The sequence below is a fragment of the Lissotriton vulgaris genome, chromosome 8, assembly GCF_964263255.1.
Source record: "Lissotriton vulgaris chromosome 8, aLisVul1.2, whole genome shotgun sequence".
Lineage (NCBI taxonomy): Eukaryota > Metazoa > Chordata > Amphibia > Caudata > Salamandridae > Lissotriton > Lissotriton vulgaris.
This window is the reverse complement of record NC_141696.1, coordinates 614689654-614709051: the sequence shown is the minus strand read 5'-3', so window position 1 is coordinate 614709051 and position 19398 is coordinate 614689654. Positions and strand designations below refer to the sequence as shown.

Below are 19398 nucleotides of genomic sequence, written 5' to 3'. Positions count from 1 at the left end.
ATTGTAAAAATGCTTTGTCCATCTGGTCCTAACACTTGAATTCAGAGTTTGCAACCACAAGAATTTTTTTGTAAAATGTTAGAACTCTGTAAACTTTTACCAGTTGCAAAAATGGGATAGCGACTCCACACCGATTCAGTATTTGAAAGAGGCATGTTGTTGGCGTCCCTTCCAAGTACCATTTCAGTATGCAATGCATCAATGTTTTGCATCCAAAATCCGGTTGCAAATTATTGAAACGTGATTGACTCCAGAGTCAGAGTGACAATCCATTCCCAAAATGGAAGAGGTCCTCTGGGGACCCCTTCCCCTTTATCAATGTTTGTTGGGGAGTAGGAAGTGGTCTAGGAGACTACCCCCATCTTTTTGTAAATGCAACACTGTTTTCTGAAAGGAAAGCGGGCTGAAATAAAAAAAGATACACATTTACCTTATTGAAAAGTGATCTTGGATAGTGGTCTGCTAGGATCAGCAGACCATTATGTCTAAGTGACGGTCTCCAATCAGAGTGAGTTCCAATTTGCGACCAGTCCTATCTCATTACTCAGGATAGGACCCACACTGAATCAGAATTTTATGAACCAACCTATTAGTACATAAGTTGGTTCATAAAATGCTTTACTGGTTGGACAACTACTGGTCAGAAATTGCAACCAGTTATTCTGCGACCAGTAACTACTACCACTGGCCCTTAGTGCTACTAAGTGGCTTCCAGTCACAAATCAGTACTACGCAAATTAATAACGTAACAATAAAATAATATCAAATAAAAATAAAATCTTCATTTACCTCTGAGAGAACTTAAACATTCTAACCACAGAATGGAGGGACAAGATATCACAATGTAGCGTTGGGGATGAATGGTGGATCTATTCTCAACAAGGACCTGGCTAATGATTGTTCTCCAGTCCTTTTTGCTGTAGATGATAAGCCGATTGCGTTAGCATTTTACTGTGGGTGCAATAACCACAGTTTTGTAGCCACTAAAACCTCCCAGATGAGCAAATGGCACGGAGAAAAATTAGACATTTCACCGCAGAGAAGATTGACAGCTTGCTGCGAGGTAGATATTCTTGTTAAAGAATGAATTGATTATGAAAAAGAAGTAGAGATATCTGATAAAATGTTTTGTTTATGCCCTATTAACAAAAGACAAATATATTTCTGATTTCGAGATAAAGTGTGAATTACTGAGAAAATTGTTTTTCCTTGTGAATTTATGTAGATATTAGATAATACAAGAAAATAAACCATTTATTTAGATATAGTTCAAACTATTTGTTTGAACTAAATATAGTAAATACAGAAATCACAGTGCCATTTCTTTGACATGATACACTGTGAAACAGAATGATATGCATAATACATATGAAGTCGGTCAATGTATGCAACAAGGACATAGCATTAGGTGAAATAAGATGAGATTGTGAGAGAGAGAGACAGTGCATAGGGGTAGCCCATTTGATGCCTGTATTGTTGTACAAAATATACGAGGAAGGCGAGGTACTGTGTCCCGCACACTATTTTTAAAGATGGAAGAGGCTAATCGTATCCAAACCAGGAGCTAGCTCTTGTCAGGTACAACAATGCAGAGTAGGTGCTAGTATGTAGCATGCAGCCTACACCTGGGCCACATTCTTCAGGATTTGTACACTCTAGGCATATAAACTGACCTATTTTTATACACTGAGGACCAAAATCTTCATCGACTGTGGTCAACCAGTCTTGTTCGTCTAAATGCATACGTACAGCTGAGCGCCATGCATGTCATTGAATTGCGTCACGATACAGCATATCTATCCCAAAGATCTTTTTTTCTGTCATGTTCATGATCCAAAAATGCATGATTACAAATATGTGATTACATTGTGTCTCAAAAAGGGAATTAATCGCTGTTGAAAAGATTGCATGAATTATGGAAGAACACAAGTATGTGGAGCTTATGATGAAAAACAATATAATGTTACTAACATTTGTTTCCAACATGTGGTGAGCTACTGATAAAGGCTTCAGAAACTTTCAATGGCTTTTTCAGGAGAGAAAAGAATGGGACAGGTGTCCACTCATATAGAGGTGTAAATGTCCACCACCAAAACTGTGAGTTCGATGACGAAATCTGACACTGTCATTGACCTTCGCTGGATGATCAGCACATTTGGACTGTTTGCTACAACCCACTTTTCATTTAAAGATCTATGAAGCTACGGATCCCCAACTTACTTGTGCTGTTTGTGAACAAATCCTACCTTTGGAACCTCTTTTAGTCATTGTGCTAAGGGAGCATCACTAAAACACACACAGTCAATCAATAAAAAGAATCAAAGATGCAAATCGTTTTTTAGAATTTCTAGTTTGAATCCACAAAGTATAATTGCAGATGCCACACTGGGCTGTGGTCGATCCTTCATGGTTGGATCTGTAATCCATTATTATGGCAAGAGTGAGGTAATCATCAGCTTCAGCGTCCATACATTCTGTACTGTCTTTCATTTGTATTCACTTCCTGAAAAAGAAGAGAACGGATATATTAATTGGTATTAAGAAGAGATCTGAAGCAGGACCTGCTCAGGTAGCCCTCTAAAGTGTGTATGCTTAATTCAAGGGCTCAAGTCCAGGAAATAAGTAGATCTATTAAAAATGACGTAGTGCTGACATTGTGTGAGCTCTGACAGGCATAACGCTGTGTCTGACAGACTTAAATAATTCAAACAGTACATAATGAGCACAGAAATGGCTAATATGTCAGGCTCCCATAGCTGCTGCTTTTTGCAGGCATCATTCACATTTTGGATAAGCCTACTATACATCAATTGAGATCTGTAACTATTATTCATGACATATTGAGTTTTTTTGTCTGGTGGTCCTTTTGTGGATTCACTCAGAAATGAAAACAGACTCCACAAAGAAAAGTAGGCCCAAAGCTTGAGAGAGTCAGCAGTGCTAAGAAGTGCACACCCATCTGCTGGATCCAGGTTACTTATAGGTGGCGAGTCACAAAATGTCTATTAGTCAATATTTCTGTCAATTTATTAACCTTGGAGGTTAATGTTGTGCATGTCATTAGTTTGTGTAGAGTAACTGTAGCACTGTTAGGTAGGAAGATGGCAAAATGAAGCAAGATGGTCTCAACATTCTTCCTGTGCAAGTCAATCATATTCTAATGACAGTGTGGTGGCCATTCTGGAACCAAACAAAACAAACCTTGGAGACACACTGGCGTAATTTCAAGGTACAACATCATATCCCTGCTCATTGATTCAAATATTATTTTGACTTTACTCTTCCTTGTGATGCGTGTGTGGAGTTGGCTGAAATGCATGAGAAAGTTTAGTCAATCACAGTAATAGGTATGCAAGGCCAAACAACTGCAAGACATCACTCACCTAAACCACTTACACGCCTTCAGATCTAGAGTAACTGATAGGTGAAAATCGGAGGATACCGAAAGGATTGTTAGCCAAGCCTTTTGTCAATCAATAACACAGGTGAAACAAGAGACCCTCACATCATAGTAATTATCAATAGAGAAACTTTGCCTCATCATTGTGAAGTATATCGCCTTCTCAAAGTCACACAACATTTCAGTCATTTCCAAAGATGGGGATTCACCCCCACAATGAGGAACAATGTCGCTCAGTGTTATGGGGTGAAGTAATCACTCTTTATCACCGGCAGGATCTTTTTCTGTGGCTTCACTTCTGGGGTCCACCATGCACTTGGACTATGCATTTGAAGGGAATTGCTGTCTTTACCTTCAACACTCACCATGCTCCCAGCTGCTCTGCACTCTTGACAGGTACTTTTAGCGCAGTCACAGTGCAGTAGAAAGCATGTTGCAGGCAATCAACAAACCGGCTCAGTAGTCACCATTCTGCATGATGGAGGAATGACTGGTTCATTGGGAGTGGTCGTGGGTGAACGTGGCCTAGGTAGGGAAGAGGAGGGGAGCTAGAGAGAGGAAAAGGCAGGGAGGACGAAGCAGGCAGGTTAAAATTAAGGAGAGGCACAATAAACTGCAAGGTTGAATTGTTTGGAAAAGGAGTGCAAGTAGACCACAAGGAAGCTTCCCAACTAACGTGGGTAGGTAGATCCAAATCCATAAAAAACCTTGTTTGTGACATCTCAACTTGTCATCTAAAATCTTGAAGAATGGAATCAGCCGTAATCCTGGACAGCACTTCAGATGCGCAGTCTAGCTCGACGCGTGTTTTATTCCCCATGGCCCCCCTTAACCTGCAAACCCAGCCTGCCTTTATTAGCCCGATTCATAACCTTTACCCACATTTTTTCTGTTCAGCAAGGAAACTTATTGTAAGACAAAGTCTATGGATTGACAAAGCTTGAAGCACTCAAACACTATTCGACTTGATTTGAATGATCGCTCACGGCCGGGGCTCAGTTTGTTCTTATGCAATGAACACTGCTGATGTGTGCGGCCTAGAGGTCATACATTTGATATGTGGCAATAATCTCAAATATTTACATCATTACCCGCTTAAATCAATTAGGTATATTATTAATTAAAATAGTAGCAATGTTCTTACCAAGGCAGGTCACACTATTGCTAGAAGTAGGATGATTGGGATTTTAAGTTTTTATGAAACCAAAAATGAGGTAAGCAATAGTAATAAAAGGCATTCACACCTACCTACTTAGTTTTTTTACTCAGGACTGGATCGACTCCAGTCACTCAACACTGCAGACAACAAGTTCTGATGACGAGTTGACTACTGTACTACTGCACGTGCATGAGGCCAGCCCAGTTGTCTGTGCTTCGGACCATCACACCCTGAGGGGAGGGACAGAGAGCAGGGCTGGCTGAACAGCCCAGGCAGCAACGGTAGAAATGGCAGGCCATTCACTGCATGCCTTTGCAATAAGTCATGACATGGATGGGCCAAACTCAGAGCCTCTTACGACCCCCCCCCCACACCTCATGTGCACTCCGGACTGTAAGAGGCCGTTGGCCCTGTGTGGCAACCCCTCTCAGCCAATACAGACGCTGTTCCAGCAGCCCCAGGATTGGCTTAGCAGGGATACCCGCTGCTCATTAGGAGACCGAGGGCTACGGAGTTGATCAACCCTCGCTCTCCTAGTGTGCAGCCGCCAGCCAGAGCAAAGACTACTAGTGCACATGTTGGGTTTGGGTTAGAGAAACTCTCTGACCCAAACCCAACATGCGCACTTGTGCTTCTGTGCGCTTGGCTTCACCACCCCCTGCTGACAATTACATGCCAGTCAGCATGACAACACCGGAGTCAACCTGCTGGCTGCCACGCTCCACCCCCTTCACACAGAGCCGCTGAGCTAAAGACTCAGGAGCGGCCCGAGATTGAATTAAAAGCCAGGTAAAAGAACGAATGAATAATAGGGGCCAGAAATTACTAGTAGGTCAACGCCCCAGCGCCCTAATTGACACACCACCATTATTAATGACCATCTATTAGGAAATAGATGAACCTTTGAACCTGCAAAAAAAAACCTTGAAATTGGTTCTATTTTTTTCTATTCCTCCCAGGATAACATATTTCCTCATGAAGAAACAACGTCCTCTACACCACCATACACGTTGCAGAAGGTTTGGCCTTAAAAACACTTACAATAATCAAGGACAAAGTGCAAGTATATGCATTACGCAGCCCTTCCCCCAAATCCTGCAATACACACACAGTCAGCTCTGGTGACAACAGTGGGTGGTTAAAGGAGCAGCAATAAAAATGAAGAAAAACATCTTAAAATAGGCACTTGAACGACCACTGTTATCTCATGGTTCCCGCTCAAAATGGGGTGAGGAAATAGGTTTTTTGTTGAATGTTCGGAAATTGTTAGCAATCTTTAATGTCAAAAAGGACAAGATGCAGTCTCAAACTGTAAGACGGCACACTATTGGGCTGTTGGGTCTCCTAGTACTCACAGACTCTACAGAGGTTTCATGTTACACATCATTAGATCTTGTTTTAGCATTGAGTACTATAACTTTATAACTTTTGATACATTGTAGACCGCGCAGTCTGGAAAAAGGGCATGAGTTATGTCTCCATAATGTTCCTAATTTCCTTTTATTCTTCTCTGGTTTGAGGCAAGGCAACAACAAACTATTAATCGGTGTGCTTCCTATTGGTGGCTATGCAGAGAGTATTCCTGTATCCCTCTTTCTTTTAAAGTAGGGATGGTTATTTCCTATAAAATAATGACACACCTTTCAGATGTGGCCCATACTAGTACACACGCAACAATGTCTACGTTTGGACTTAAGAGTTCACTTCAGCAGCATTACATGCAACATTAATGCAAGTCCCCTGCAGGTCTGATGAGCAGTCGTACTCCAGCTGATGGAAGCCGCAAATGCAGGAGGACCATGGAGCATCTTCAGGGGCTCAGGTCCTCTGACGGCAAAGGCCTGTGACCTCTCATTGTCTTTTCCCGATGAGATGTTGGGACTCCTCAGCTTTTGGTCATTACCCGTCGATATTGGACATCCTCTCCACATCTCCTGTGGCAATTGGTAAGTGTCCTTCCAGGCAGCCTAGAAACACAGCAATCCTGGGTGATGGTCCTGACTTCACATCGGGCCCCTAGTGGTAGACCAGGTCACTAAATCTGCTGGCACAAGGTGACGGCCCTAGTTTCAAGGTGGCCCTCTCCTGGCACACAGGGGTTGGCAACATTTCTTACACACACTTTCAACAGCTCTAGCTTCTCAGTGGACCCCTCTGGGCACACAGGAGTTGGCCCTAGTTTCACGGAGGACCCATCTGGCACATGTGGTTTGCCAGTTTCATATACACAAAGGCGATTGCCCTAGTTTCATGGTGTACCCTTCTGGCACACAGGGGATGCCGACTTTGCAAGAACAGATTGGTGGCTCACACTCCCCCGTTGGTCTCAGCTAGACTGGGCACCTCACATTTCGCTCACTGGGATCCACTCTCCAGGATCCCCATAAGGCCTCACTCCCTCCAAGTGGTCTGCTCCTCCTTATAGGTTCTGCTGGTTTGGCTGGCAGAAGGATGTTGCTACAGTGTCTTGGCAAATTGGCTTGACTTCCAGATGGCCCATCACCCAGCAGGGTGACTAGCAAGCCTTGGTCCCTAGTCCTTGTTCCAACAGCTAGAAGTCTTGGTGATCGTCTCTCCAGTTGAGCCCCATCATTGGGTAAATACATATCAATGAGAACTAGCTATTGGGTGGAAACTAGATATCCATGTCTGGGAGGAATTTATTTTTTGTTTTGTTTTTTATGAAAACCCTCACCCGCCAACCTAGTTGGTGGCATGCTTCATCATCGTGTCCCACCCAAGGCGCCAGGTGCACCTCGGGTGTGCTTCCACGCCTGATTACAGCGGAGCGGGTTTTGTACAGTGAGAGTGCAGTGAAGTTAATGAGTGTAGGTTGAAAAGTTATGGAATATAATATTGGGCCTTTGGCAGTATTAAAAACAGAACGGTGGATATGTGTGGTGGTTGGATTATGTCTCCAATATCCTGTGAAGTCTCCATGTTTCATCTAGGTTCCTTAGTATACTGGCTTTCGTCAGGACCTATGTGCGTAGAAAGGTTAGTGATCGTCAAGTGTAGTATTGTTTAGACCAGTATGTGTTGCATGTGCTAAGGTGCATTAACTGAGAGAGGAGGTGTTCCTCAAGTTGCTCAATTCACTGATACTTTCAGACTGAGCACCATGAATCCCGTGAGGGGGCCGGATCTGTAGTCACACATTCGTCAAGATCTAGAGCCCTCAATCCATACCTACTGCGACCTGCTACCGGGATCCCCCATCATTGAACAGTGCTGTTCAACAACATGTGGAACTAATTCTCTTACCTATAAAGCCCAAATCAAGACATGGATGCGATTTAGTGTTTGGTCCTTTGATATTTGTGTTGTGAGTGTCAACTTCTTTGAAGTGCCTTCTCCGCTGCCCTATCCTTTGTCAAAAAGGGCAGCCTGCCACAGCAGGAGAGTCTCTAAATTTGACTGACCCATAACACAGGCCCAGGAAGTAACTGGGGATCACACCTAGCTGCCAGCCGCTACTGAAATAGGCTTCACAAACTTTTAATAGCATAAGCCTTCCCCACTTTCAATATTACCTGGTCCATCTGTGCCAACCTTGTGAGACCCACCATCTCGTCTGACTAGAAGCCCAGGCCTCAGTGATTGAGAACTCTTCCTGGAATCAAAAAGACGTTCAATGTGTGCCGCAGCCACATCACACCCCCCCTGAGAGACCTGCAATGGCTCCCCGTCAACAAGAGGATAACCTTCAAGCTCCTCACCCACGCACACAAAGCACTCCACTACACAGGACCAACGTACCTCAACAGACGACTCCGCTTCTACACCCCCACCGACAGCTCCGCTCCGCCAGCCTCGTCCTCGCCGCAGTCCCCCTCATCCAAAGAGCGACCTCTGGCGGCAGATCATTCTCCCACCTCGCTGCCAAGACCTGGAACACCCTCCCCACCCACCTACTGCAGACCCAAGACCTGCTGACCTTCAGAAGACTCCTCAAGACCTGGCTCTTCGAGCAGTAGCAGCACCCCCCACCCCCAGTGCCTTGAGACCCTCACGGGTAAATAGTGCATTTTACAAATGCTATGATTGATTGATTGATTGATTGCTTCCATTCCTCCAGTGTATGTATTCCCACACTACCCCTCAGGAATGTCAGTAATCAACATATCCTCTCCGGGGTTAAAGTTCTCAGTTCCACTAGCCTTTCCAGTGACTGGACTTCCAAAATGGAACTCTCAGGTCTTCATGTTATGTGCCATGCACATGCACACCTACATTCCAGCACACACAGCACACTCAAATATCATGCGTTCTCCGGCAGTACCCACGGTCAGTGGGTAGACCAAGGGTGAGTTCCTTTACATGAACGGCCAGTAGGCATCACTCCAGTTGCACAGGTAAAAGGATCTGTTTGCAGTACTCATCCTTTCCAAGCGCAAAACCGATATGCTACCACCACAGTTTCCTTGTGGAAGAACAGAATTTTGCCTTCCTAAGCCAATTATTCTGTTTTTTGTGGGAAAATCTTTTAGAAGATTCTTTGATGTAGGGCTACTTACTTAAAGGTATGCCATAACCTAAAGTAACATGGCCTGTCTCTCCCTATTGGTTTTCAGGAGCATTAAAGCACAGGAGTGCCAATCCGAAACATTGTTTTCCAAGTCTAAATACCATTTACAGAGTTTAAGTTCATCTGAAAAGCACACCTACTCGAAGCATTGGCAACATGATTTAAACTGTGATATTTCTGTGAAAAAAAATTTCATTGGCAGCGCACAAAGAGAGTGCCAGACCTGCATCTAAGCAGCACCAAAAAAGAAAACTATATAGCAGCATGCCAGTTGGCACCCGTTAATTCTCAATGAAATTACACCAGGCAAACAGCATTGCAGTTGAATCCATATGTTACCACCTACCATATCTTGAGAGCTACTGAAGGGGAAAAGTGTTCCAGTCAAGTCTGTCTGGGGGAACTAACGTGACTAAATGTATTTGCCCGTACCTTGGAGTGTTGGGAGCATTGCCTGGAGCCCGCAGTATTGACCCCTGGGCCCGCTGACATTCTCCGCTGCACCCGGTCTCCCCCTGCCGCCGCAGCTCTCCTCCATCTGAGTGCGGCCGCAGTAAGGGGGGGGGTATGCGGGTGACTGGGACTCCAATTACCGGGAGCCCCTGCGGCCGGAAGCCGCTAACGTAGAAGCTGCGCCAGGAGGCGCATAAAATTGCGGCCATCACCCGCGTCGCAGGACCGCGCGTGGGCTTAGCCCGGGCAAAGGGCGGGCCGTCTAAGGCCGTCCTAGGCAGGACAAGGCTGGGCTGCCCCCCCCCCGTAATTTTGCCGTTTCAGTGAAGTAAGACATTGTGTGGCCGATGCCGCTTGACTTTATTTAGTCACTTCTTTTCACTTCACTAATTAATACAGGTATTTAAGTTGGGGTATAGACTATGGCACTCCGTGCAGGAGGAAGGAGGAAAGCGGCTACATGCCCAGTTGGGGGAAGTGTTAGGGGGACTTTGGATAACTTTATAACAAGAGCTGCAATTGTCCTGGAGCGAGAAATCTCGCTTACCGAGAAGCACCTATCCTTGGAACCACTATGTTTGAAGAGGTCATCCCTGGGCTCCAGAAAATCCGCAAAAACTCCCAAACAACTGGTTCCCAGATAAATAGCCTCTTAGAAGACAGTACAGGATCGGTGGGGAGTATATCTGTCATTTTGTTGAGTACTACAACAGTTATCTCTGGAACTGAAGAAAGCGGTAACAAAATATTAGATACCAGTAACACCTTAGTTTAGATACCAGTAACACCTTAGTTTAGATACCAGAAACACCTTAGTTGACCCCATGTATCTGAAACCTGTAACACAACATTTACAAACGGGAAAAAGAAAGCGAGGTGGAGGTCGCCAGAAGGGAGGTTGCCCTAAAGTAACCAAAACAACATGTAAAGAGGGGACTCACACGTATATGGCAATACCGACCTTAACTACTTCTTCCTCGACCCAGATTAATAAACCCCCCTCTATTCCCAAGGCTAGTTTGTCTAAGGGGTGTCCCTTAACCAAACACACCCCACTAATAGAAAGAATGAAAATAATCAATGAGAGCCTGGGGAAGTTTGAAAAAACTGTGGCAAATAATTCACAAATATTGGCTAACCTAGTAGATTGTGGGCAAAAAAACTGTTCGAGCACATCATCAAAATCATCTGTAGGGGCTAGTAATAGCTTAGTACTTACAGCGCCACCCTTACCAGTTGAAACACCCATTGTGTCCCACAAATCAATTACTGATAAGGATGATATAGAACTAGACAAGCCAAGTTCTGAAAGTAGTGGTGTAGCAATAGATAATAGGGGGGTTGTGGAGAAGACAAACCAATTAGACTCTGAGCGGTCTGTTGAAAATATGACCTCAGCATCGAGGTTGAGAAATTCAGAAAACATATTAACCATTGATCGACCGCCTCAATCAGCCCCATTAGTGATCGTTATGTGTAATGTACCCATTCTCCCAGCTGGAGTTAAAGAAGATTATAGCCAACTTAAAAATAAGGTTACACACTGGCTGGCTCGCAACGCCACATATGGGCATCGCGCAATGCATAATATTATCATGGCACGGCGAGTATCCTGGCTGGGAAGCTCGAGGAAAACACGAGGGGGAGACTGCATAGTGGTCAACTTTAATAATCCGTTGGCAGCTGAAAGTCTACTTAGGGAGACGGCGCAGGGAGTGAAGTTTGGGGGTCAAGGCATAGAGATCCTGCCCCTTGGATTCTTCTATAAGGGGGATGAGGAACCACACAATTGGACAAAGGTGCACAGGGTACGTATGCATAAATGGGGAGAGCTACCGAGGCATGACTTAACTCAATTCAGAACGGCTGAAGATAATATTTGGGGGGAATGCAATTATATGCAGCTTCCGTTGGGCCCTAACAGATACGCAGTCCTTTCAGGGCTTAAATATTGCAACTGACTGAGGGCTAATAGGGTAAAACCCAACCATACAGAGAAGGATGGCGTACTTTTTGAGAATTATGTCACCGCCATAGGTCAGGTCCTGGATCCAGACGTATTGGCGCCTCAACTCGAATTATTAGATATGGACCTGTGTAAAGACCAAAGGGTAGATAACCCTGAAGAGGTAACAACTTTCGTCTGCCCCTGGGAGCAAATTATTGCACATCAGGTTAACCAAGATAATGGCAGGGACTATAATGTAGTGTCTTGGAATGTTGCAGGCCTGGCAGGAAAGATCGCAGACCCCTTATGGGTGCAGTTCATAAGTCGTTTTGGGATAATCTGTCTCCAGGAGACGTGGCTGGTCGACTATAACCTCTCGCTAGGAAGGGTATAAAGCGTTCTTCGTGTCCACAATCTGTACTACTAGTGGCAGAGCAAGGGGTGGTTTGGCCATCTTTACTTCCCTGGCCTTGAGATATAATACTAGGGGTATACCATCAGCCCACAAAGATATACAGGCCATAGTGCTAGGGTGCCGCAAAACCAACCTGTGTGTGATACATTTTTATAATGCTGTACAGAAGGAGGAGGGCTGTAAGATAACTGAACTCGTTAACTTAGTAGAGCAGAGTTGTGGGCCATTTAAAAATAATTTATTGTTCACAGGTGATTTTAACATCCACCTGTGTGGAGACCCTAAAAGTACAGACATAGGGTCTATAGGGTGCCCATTGATGGAAGGCTTTCATTTTGAACATACCGTTCAGGGAACAGTTCTTAACGACATGCTTGACAAATATAATCTGTATCCTGCCATGAGTTATGCACAAAACCTAACAGTAGACAAGATGAACCGACATTCAAAGGCCGTGGGGAGGGATTCTTTATAGATCATATACTGCTCACTAGGCCTATTGTGCCCCTCTTGAAGGGTTTCTCGATTGTGACAAGCGTCTATAATGACCACAACCCTGTGTGCGTGAACCTAGGAGGTATCTTATTGACAAAAAAGGACCATGCACCAAACCACATCCGGTTAAAACTAACCGACGGTAATCGTCGGTTGAAACGGACTCAAGTAATTCCGTCCCTGTTTCATGACGTTCTTAAAGACGCATGCGTGGCGGAATTTTTGACTTGTGTGAATGTAGCATCATCTGCCCAGGGTATCCTTAAAGCTTTTGATGACATTGCCTCCAATGTGGGGACCATGTTCTCAGTCCGAAGGGAAAAATAGGGAGCACATGGATCCCAAATGGTTTAGCTCACTATGCTCCAAAGCCGCAAGAGATCTCAAAGTGGCTCTGAAAGAAATCACAAGGGAGAGAGAAAAGATACGAACTCTTCGACACAACTATAGAAATGCACTACCAAATTGTAAAAAGGAACTGAAAGAGGCAACCTGGAGGGAGCTATTAGACTCCATGACCCTCTCTAGTAGCTCCAGTTTTTGGGAAATTATCAATAGACCACTCTTTTCAGTGGAAAGAGTTGGGGATATGGGTACCAAAATAAGTGAGAAAATATTGCCAGGCTCAGCCGTTAGTCAGGTGTACAAACAAGGAAATAGTTGTGTTCACCGTGGGGGAGGTGGAGGAAGGCATAAATAAACTTACAAGTAAGAAGGCGCCGGGCCCAGATGGTATCCCGCCTGATCTTTTTAAATCAAACCCCTCTTTCTGGGCTTCAATCCTGGTCGCGGTATTCAATGCAGCAGCTAAAGTAGGCTGCCCAAAATCTTGGGGAACATCAACAATAGTGCCAATTTTTAAGAAGGGAGATCGAGACTGTACTGTAAATTACAGACCGATCTCCCTAATTGACTCCACTGTGAAGGTCATAGGTGGAGTCATTTTAAAGAGATTGACTGACTGGGCTAAAGACAATAAGATTGTTTCTGACATCCAGTTTGAGTTTCGCCTGGGTCACTCAACTTTGGCACAATGCCTTAATCTCTACCTGATCCTCGGGAAGTATACCATTACCCGCCCAGGGACAATTTTTTGGGCCTTCATGGATTTGTCTTCTGCCTTCGACTGCGTTAACCGGGAGAGGGTGTGGCAATCCATGAGGGACATGGGGATGGAGTCCAATCTGGTGGACTTCCTGATGGACTTAAATAGAGATACGCGGGCAAATATCAGATACGCTTCCGATCTCAAGGTGACCAGGAATTCTAATACAGAGTGGGGGGTACGACAGGGGTGCATCCTTACAACATTTCTTTTTAATTTCTACATTAATGACTTGGAAAAAACACTGCAGGAGACTGGGGCTTACTATCCGTATGTGGGGCGGCGGGGATTGCCCGTCCTCCTCTACGCGGACGATGCCGTCCTCTTGGCAAGTACCCCTAAAGGATTACAGACTTTATTAGAAGCATTTTGGGGGTTTATGGATGCAAGAGATTCAGCCATAAATAATTCCAAATCATATACTGCTTTTTGGGGCGCTGTCCTACCTGCATTATATGTTTTTAATGTAAATGGAGAAAAAGTTCCTATATCTACAACCTTTTCCTATCTGGGCGTCCTATTGGATGACAAATTTAATTGGAGTGCTCAGCTTAATAAAAAAAAGGGTGAGGTCGCTAGGTCCAATGCTGCAATATTTAGCTTCACGGCCAAAATTGGCCAACGCCCGGTGGCCGCTATGTTAAAAATCTATCAAGCCAAAAGCGTCTCTATAGCCAGGTATGGGATTGAAATTTGGGGGTGCTCTGGCCTTGAGGGGTTGCAGGTAACCGAAAATAATTTCCTAAAGCAGTTGCTGTGCGTCCCACAAGGGACAGCAAACCTTTCTGTCCATGAAGAAGCGGGCACCCCTTATTAGTGATACTATGGCCATATGTCCCCTAATATTCTGGCTCAAATGTTGGCTAAATGAACATCTTGCCCTTACACATAAAATCTTAAAAGAGGCTTTGAGCTTAGATCATATGTTATACATCCCTTGGCTCAAATATTTAAAAGCAAGTTTTAAAGAGCTGGGTCGTCCAGATTTATTTTTAATACCTAATTGTATCTCCAAGGAAGATGTGGCCCTTGTAAAGAGCTCTTTCGTGTTACGTAAAAAAATGGAAAGAGAGGAGAGAGTACTGCTATAAAAGAGTGTACACAAGCATATATTACTCAGGTCTTCTCTTAAGCTGGAACCATATCTTCAATGGCCGGTGCCCTCATATGAGCGTTTTTTGCTAATCAGGTTTAGAATGGACTCTTTTCACGTTTTACTACTGTTCCGAGAGGGTGTTACAGGGGCAAAGTGCTAGCTCCCTGTGGCTACGACAATATGTTTCCACAGGTTGGCTGCACTTTGTCTTCTTTTGTAAATATTATGAAACCCCAAGGAACTTTTACATAAAACCCCTTTTAAAAAAATTGAATTTTAGACCGGTCCGCTCAGCACTTTATTACTTATTATTGTTAAAACCTGATTGTATTCATTTTGTGGCAGGCTTTTTAAGATGCTCAATGAAATTTAGGAAAAGCTTAGACATTTAAAGAAACTTGATCAAGTGCCGTAAAAAAAAAAAAAAAAAAATATATATATATATATATATATATATATATATATATATATATATATATATATATCTCCCCATCCCCATCCCCTACTGGCGTTCGCCAGTAGGTAGTTATAGTTAGGATTTTTTTTCAATGCAAAATCTCAAAATTCTATTTGGATTAACTTTGGCGCCGGTTGACGAATCTGCCTGAAAACTTCCTCAAATTTGCCTCGCAGAGATCTGGTCCTTCCTCGAAAGTTTCGGGGGGATTCGTCAAGCGGGGGCTGAGATAAAAGGGGGGTCCCAAAACGTGTTTTCCCCATGTTAATTTCCATAGGGCGATCAAACTCACTTTTAGCCCGTACGGCTGAATGGATTACCACCAAACTTGGCAAAATTGTAGGGACTGGTAGCCCGATGTGCCTTTGCTATGTCTCAAGATATGTGCTCCAGTGGAGTTTGAGTAATGTAATTTAGGTTAAAAAAAATATATATATCTATGGCAGCGCCCCGGTACGCGCACCGGGGAGCGCTCCGGGCGCACCACGCGAGGTGTGCACGGAAAGCTGATTGGCTCTCGGGTGTCTGTAAACATTCGAAACAGTCCGGAGCAGCCACCATCTTCTGTCTCGGTAGGATCGAGACACAAGAGGTGGAAAAAAAAGGGGGAAATGACCATAAGGGGGCAGGGATAGACCCCCCTGACCCCCTAGGTTTGATGTGGGGGCCACGCGCGGGGGAGTGCCCGGTACGCGCACCATGGGGAAAAAAGAATGACAGAGTTTTTAAAAATGGAGCCTTTTTTTATAAATTGGAGGTAGTTCTAAAAATAACTGTTTTTTTTCTTCTTTTTGTTGTTTTATTTTTTTTATTGTTTTTTTTGAACATTTTTTACTTTTTTGGGGTTTTCTGAAGTTTTATATTTTTTTGTATTTTTCATGGGGAGAAACAAAAAAACAGGGAATTGAAAATGGCTCAACTGGAGCAAAAGAAATAAAAAAAGAAAAAAATAGGGTTTATTGGGGCATTTGTGGTTGTCCCCAGCAAGGACGATGAGCTTTACGCTCTGTTCTCCGTAGGAGATGGTCTTCCCACAATATTTACAGGTTATACGGAAATCCGCAAACCGTGGCTGAATGCAAGGCATCGTCTCTCTTACCTCTTGTCCCGACAGAGTGCGTTGCTTTCTTTTCGAGAATAGTTTATTGGATTCTTGCGCTGCATGTGTCTAATCATTGTGCTGTTTCCGAATGAATATTTTTTATTCGGGTTCCCCCTAGAAAGTTCCATGCCACAGATTAGGCAAGTCGCCTTGGCTGCATTTACTTTTTTCTTCCCCTCTGGGATCGAAAAAAACTCCCATATAATGTGTGGTCTTGGCTGGTATGGGGTATTGTGTTCTTCAAGCCAATTTCTCCCTCCCTCCCTCCTCCTCCTCCTCCTCCTCCTCCGCCTCCTCTTGTTGACCACCAATGTAATCTTGAGGTGGTCCTCTTGGTGGTTGTGGTGGTGGTGGTGGTGGTGCAGATGAACCAGCTGCTGCTGCTACTGAAGCCATTATATAGATCAAAAAGGTACAGAGAGGTACAATCAGGTCTTCCTCAGTCAAAGGACAAAGTCAGAATAAGGAAAAAAGGTGGAGTCTTTCATCATTTGGAAAAAAAAAGGCCTGAACCAATGAGAAGTGTTATTTTCAGGTCACATGACCAACGCGCTTACGCGACGCGCCCCCGGGTCGCGTCGCGTAAGCGCGTCGGATGTTTACATTGCGCGAGCGTATTCGCTCAAGTGCTTCCGGGTGCGCTTACGCCGTGCGTATCACGCGGACGCGGCTACGCGATACGTCACGATCATGTTTTCGTTCGCAACATTGGCTCTAACGGGACGCTTCCCGGTTCGCGCACCGGGGCGCTTCAAACGACTACGGTCTCCGGGGCGCTCACCGGGGCATGCCCCGGAAGCGCTCCAGGGTCAAAAAATAAATAAATAAATTTAAAAAAAATTGTTTAAAATACAAATAAAATATAGGATTCAATCATTTTCAAAAATATTACATTTCATAGCTATAGACATTTGCTATTAACCAAATTTTTAAATTCAAAGAAAAAAACATAGGTTTGGGGCCTTATATATAGTTAGGAATTAGCATTTAAAAAACCTATGAAATTCACTGAAAAAAACCATAGGTTTCACACCAGTTATAGTTAGGAAGTAGCATTTAAAAAACCTATTAAATTCACAGAAAAAACCATAGGTTTCACACCAGTTATAGTTAGCTGGAAATTTTACTGACATAAAACCATTGAAATTCCCACGTTATAGTTAGATGGACTCACTGTAACTTGCGCGTGTAATGCACTGCTGATGACGTCACATATTACATCACTCATGACATGGTCAGTGACATCACTCATGACATCACTGATGACACCATCTTTGTGACAGAGTGACTGACCTCCTTTCAGTGTAATGTAACCCTTAAAACACATATTCGAAAATAGAAATTAACATTTTCAAAAAAATTGAGATATCCATACCAGTTACAACAACCAATTCAGTAATACCACCCACTCATTCACCAACAGTTCTATATAGTCACTCATACATATACTCACTCATCATATGTAGTGATGCACCTATACATCTTGTTACACACCGGCAGTCATCCAAAAGTTACTTACACACATACTCACACATGCAAATAAACTATTGAACATTCATTTATTTGCATATACAACTATACACACACTACCACCTTACTTCTAAGAAAACTTACACATACTTACTCTCTTAAACAATCACTTATAGAAAAACATACTTATTTAAACAGAAACTCTTACAATCTCACATATACTCACTTATAAACATCAATACTCACATATACTAGATTAAAACATATGTCGTTACTGATAAAGACACTAGTGAGACAGTCATTCACTCAACAACACACACATATACACACTCATCCACCTAAACAGTCCTGCACTTATGCTGTCTTCAAAACACATACAAACAGTGAGTCAGTCATTGATGCATCTATGTGCTAAGTAATACCCTCACTAAACCATACAGAGACTTATACTGATACTAAAAAAACATCTAATAACCCATATACACACACATGTAGCTACTCACCAACCCATGCAGCCAATTATACACAAAGTGAAACACTGATACATATATTTAAATATTTAAATATTACTCGCTAATATATGTATTCACTAAGATACACTTAATAAGCCATATATATATAGTGTTTTTAATATTGGAACTGCAATGTGCCTTCCCTATAAGCCCCCAAAATGGTGAACACCTATTTGAATCCTCTGTATTTTTTTACACCTGGGGAAGTACCTTGTTGCTGTGTGTCGGGCTGGGCAGCAGCTTTTGGACCCTTCTGTGGACTTCTGGTAACAGCGCTGCAGCTCAGGTCCGCGGGCTCAGGCGGCAGGACTGTGCTGAGGATTGTGGGAGAGACTTGGAGTGTGGCAGTTGCTTCAGTGGTGGTGCGCGGCAGGGACTCTGTCTCCCAGGAGTCTCTGCACACCCAGGAACATCACGGACGTGCCCCCTTAAAGCCACGCCCCCAGCCTGTCCAGGTGGATAAAGTTAGGCTCTCCCTGTGAGCCTGTGGGACGCCTACCTTGTTGCTGTGTGTCGTGCTGGGCAGCAGCTTTTGGACCCTTCTGTGGACTTCTGGTAACAGCGCTGCAGCTCGCCGCACCCGCTTTGCGGGTGCTGCTTCGCGCTCAGGTCCGTGGGCTCAGGCGGCAGGACTGTGCTGAGGATTGTTGGAGAGACTTGGAGTGTGGCAGTTGCTTCAGTGGTGGTGCGCGGCAGGGACACTGTCTCCCAGGAGTCCCTGCACACCCAGGAACATCACGGACGCGCCCCCTGATAGCCACGCCCCCAGCCTGCAACGCTCCTTATTTCAACAGCTTGTCTACCGTCTCGCGGGACGCCGAGCGAAGCCCGAGCAAAGGGCGTGCAGTCTGTGGCAGTCTGTGGCAGTCAGGGGCTGACAGAGGCTGGGCTGGGCCTGGTCCCTAACATCATCTACACTGGCCCAGAAAGGTACTGTGACATTGTCAGAGGGCAAAACCCGAACCATGTCTACTCGCTCTGGGAAATTGCTCAGAGGTGGGGGTGAAGGAGTTGGAGGAAACCCAACGATAGGAACCATGGATAGGTTTATAACCAGAGTAGCAGCAGTCATAGAGAAAGAGATCGCAATGACGGAGCGTCGCCTCTCCGGGGATCTCCTACCAGTTAGACAATCCTCTCTTGGCTCTGCGGCCAAAGCCTTGTCACCTACTCCCATTATAGCTCCATCCCCACTTAGTATAGAAATGCCTGAGCTTCCCCGGTTGTCTGAAATAGGCGAAAGTATAGATAGGTTGGA

At 44.3% G+C, this 19398-nt stretch overlaps 1 protein-coding gene across 1 annotated transcript in view; it reads right to left on the bottom strand.

The window, feature by feature from the left end:
• Positions 1 to 1398: 1398 nt before the first annotated feature.
• The window catches only part of IMPG2 (interphotoreceptor matrix proteoglycan 2), a 904006-nt gene continuing 886006 nt past the window's right edge, over positions 1399 to 19398 (bottom strand). Inside the window, exon 22 of the mRNA XM_086934482.1 lies at positions 1399 to 2503. The gene's annotated coding sequence lies outside the window, so the exon portion shown is untranslated. The remainder of the gene's footprint in view (positions 2504 to 19398) is intronic.